The sequence below is a fragment of the Brassica napus genome, chromosome A7 (genome assembly GCF_020379485.1).
Source record: "Brassica napus cultivar Da-Ae chromosome A7, Da-Ae, whole genome shotgun sequence".
NCBI lineage: Eukaryota > Viridiplantae > Streptophyta > Magnoliopsida > Brassicales > Brassicaceae > Brassica > Brassica napus.
In genome coordinates, this window is record NC_063440.1 from 5,591,982 (window position 1) to 5,595,727 (window position 3,746).

Genomic DNA, 3,746 nt, shown 5'->3' on the forward strand with positions numbered 1-3,746 from the left:
CATTCTCGTCAAACCTTCGAATGCTATCTCCCGAAGACCGTAGCAAGCTCAGTCCATGTTTCCCGCTATTCTAATTCATCGATCAAACCTCGCGGATTAGAAACCGTGGAAAACTCGTAGTAAACGCGTCGAGTCGGAAGACGGCCCAAAGGGACCTAAAACACGACTCGAGGCTCATCCTACAATTTTCCTAACCAAAAGCCCGTAAACCACAACATGGTTCACGCTTGGCCCACGAGGAAGGATAAATGTCAAGTTTCCGCGGATAAATACGGAAGTTTTGAAGATAATTGTGAAGATCGGGAAAAATGGAATATCTCCATTTTTATGCTATGACGGCTTAAGGGCAGAAGAGTAAAAGTGTAAACCGACCTTGGAGCTAGTATATAAGGAGTCCTAGGCGAGGAGCAAGAGGGAGGACTTTTTAGATTCGGAATTCTCTGCACTTAGAAACTTTAGGCTTATTCTCGACAAGTTCGGTTTCTATGACTGGCACTCAATTACTAGACGAACTCGCCCAGGCTGTTCGATCTCTTGTCCAGCTCTATCAATTGAACTACGTTCGGCTTGATCCTCGAAAGGGGTACGTAGGCAGCCTTTAACAAGGTTCAGTCCGAAATCAATCAAAAAACCTTTTTCTTTATCTATTTCGTCTTTCGTTATCGAGCTACGACTCAACTAGGTTTGAGCTATTAGGCCGCTAGAACTAAGTAACTCGCTAACAGCCTTTGCGGCCAAAGCTTTCATGATCTCTTGTAATGATCGCAACGCTCTTACGCGGAATCAAAATAAGATCAATTGTTTTCTCTAAACTCGTTTGTTATCTTTTCATAATTTCCGCATATATTTGGTCACATGTCGTTGGCTCTCGCAGAGATCCGGGACCTCTGGGAAATTAGGGTTTTCCTAGTTTCCTTATTTAAACGGAAATCGACAGTGCGAATTTCGGTTCCCACACTGAACCTCTTTTGATGAGAGTAACACTCCTTAGGATAATTTGAGTGGTATCAAATTTGGCGCCGTTGCCGGGGAGCTTTGATCGCCATTAGATTTAGTTTTATTAATTCTTTTTCTTTTCTTTACTCCCTTTCTAATAATCTTTTTCTTGTCTTTTCAGGTGCATGCCCAGCGGTACCAGAAGCAACAAGGAGAAAGACTTGCTGTTCTCAGACGATCCTGCTCATTTGGAACGCACCATCCGTAGAGGTCAACGTTCCACATCGCTCGACGCACCCACTTCGTCGTCGATCGATACGCACAACCAACCATCGACCGACACCAGACCATCATCGTCGATCGATCCCAATCGTTCGAAAACTATCGATACTACACCGCGTACGTCGATCGACACCGTGTCGTCAAAAATGGTAAACATTATTATTCTAACTCAGGACGAGAACGGAAACATGTATGACCAGGCCGGTCATCTGCGTAATGCAACAGGTCAGAAAATAGATGCTCAGGGAACTGTAATCCCTGATGCTGATGCTACAGGAGCTGCTCAACCTGTAGATGAGGACGCTCGATCGAAACCACTGGCCGACTACAATCGCCCAGATGAGTACTATTTCAACAGATCAACTATTCGACTTCCGGAGATCCAGAAGCAGAATTTCGAGCTGAAGCCTCAATACTACACTCTCGTGTCGCAGATACCCTACTCTGGGTTACCGCACGAGCATCCTATGGACCATTTGGAACGGTTCGAGGATCTAATCGCTGCTATTCGGATGGAAGGAGTCCCCGAAGATTACCTGCTGTGCAAGCTCTTCAGATACACGCTGAATGGAGAAGCGATGCACTGGCTTAGTCAGCAACCCACAGGATCTTTAACATCCTGGAGCGACATCAAGAATGCTTTCTTACGAAACTTCTTCGATGAGGCGCGCGCTGAAGAACTTCGGAACAAAATTTCCACATTCTCGCAGAAGGCTGGAGAGTCCTTCAAAGATGCGTGGATTAGATTTAGGTTCTTCCAGCGAGACTGTCCACACCACGGATTTAACGAAGTGCAGCTGCTAAGCACTTTCTTCCGAGGTCTCGCCTTACAGTATCAAATGGCCCTTGATACGGCGAGTGAAGGAAACTTCACTACTCGGAATCCGTTGGAAGCTGTGAGACTTATCGAAAACCTTGCTAACAGCAGCAGCACCAAAAACACTGACTCTGAACGGAAGAAGTCTGTAGCCTCTATCGGGAATGAACAGATGGACGAAGTAAGAGCTAAGTTAGATGTGGTGCACGAGCTTCTTAGGAAGCAAGTCTCTTCAGCTGAAGGAGAAGTAGCAGATACGGAAGGAGAAGAAAACGTGAATTACATCGGAGGTACCGTCCAGAGATTTGGAAACCAGGGCGGAAACAGAAACTTCTTTGGAAATGGCCAAAGAAGTAACCAAAATTCACAATTCCAAAAACCCTTCAACAACAGCAAGAGCTACTCGAACTCTTACTACCAAAATCCACCACCCCAGACTCAGGAAAGCAAGATCGAAGAGATGCTTGATCGAGTACTGTTGGGACAACAACAAATCACCGTGGATTTCAACGGTAAGATAGACTCTGCCTACAACAATCTGAACACCAAAATCGAGACCTTAGGGATTCAGGTGAGAAAACTTGAAACCCAAGTAATTCAGACGAGCGAGACTATAAAGAGGCAAGAAGCTTTCGCTAGAGAGGCATGAGCCAACAAAGGAAAACACCACGTAAATGTCATCATAGATGATGATTTCTGGCAAGTGGTGAGAAATGAAAAGCTCGAGGAAGGAGATTTCAAAATCAAAAGCTCCATGAGTCTCGGCAGATCCCAATGGTGTCGACCGATGTCGATGAACTCGCATCGATCGACAGACCATGATGAAGATCGATGGACGGATTACTCCAGATCGACAGAGTGAGTTCGACGTCGATCGTCATAACACACCTCCCATCAATCGACAGGCACCTCTGACATACCGAGTGCGGTTACCCTCAATCGATAATGATTACATCAACACACTCAGACCACCACCTAAGCCATTAGCAAACCCACCCGAACCGAAACCCAACCCTTTAAATAGTTCACCAGAATCTGTTCAAGAAGAACAAGAATCTGAAGGGAGAAGGTTAAGGAAGAGAAAGGAGAAGATTCCTAAAAACCTTAAGAGGGAAGCTAACGATAAGGAGATGGATGGTTTCACTAAACGAGTCCTCAGAATCCCAATCGAAAAACCTTTTGATGAAGCTTACTTCACACACCGGTTGTGGATGTTCTTCAGAGAAACAAAGGTAACCGAGGAGGACATTAGGAGAATGTTTCATCAAGTCAGAGAGAAGATGAAGCACATGATCACATTGACGAAGAAGAGTGATCCTGGGAAGTTTGCAATACCATGCGTAGTCAAGGGTGTTGAATTTCCCCATTCAATGTGTGACACAGGAGCATCAGTTAGTATCCTCCCTAGGATCATGGCAGACCAGCTTGGTTTGACCATCGAACCCTCAACGGAATCCTTCACCTTCGTGGATCTTTCAGAGAAACGATCAGGAGGTATCATAAGAGATCTGGAGGTACAGATTGGTAATGCCCTTGTCCCTGTAGATTTTCATGTCCTAGACATCGAGCTTAACTGGAACTCTTCACTTCAGCTTGGAAGATCCTTCCTAGCTACAGTAGGAGCCGTATGTGACATGAACAAAACAAATTGTGTCTAACGCTCATAGACCCAAACATCCACTACGACCCCATCCGACCTAAGAGAAAGGTC

General features: G+C 45.4%; 1 non-coding gene across 1 annotated transcript; it reads right to left on the minus strand.

Moving 5' to 3' along the window:
• Nucleotides 1–1,896: 1,896 nt before the first annotated feature.
• Nucleotides 1,897–2,002, minus strand: LOC125576765. Its single transcript, XR_007315191.1, has one exon. It is a non-coding gene; the product is annotated as a small nucleolar RNA R71 (small nucleolar RNA).
• Between the last annotated feature and the right edge of the window lie 1,744 nt (nucleotides 2,003–3,746).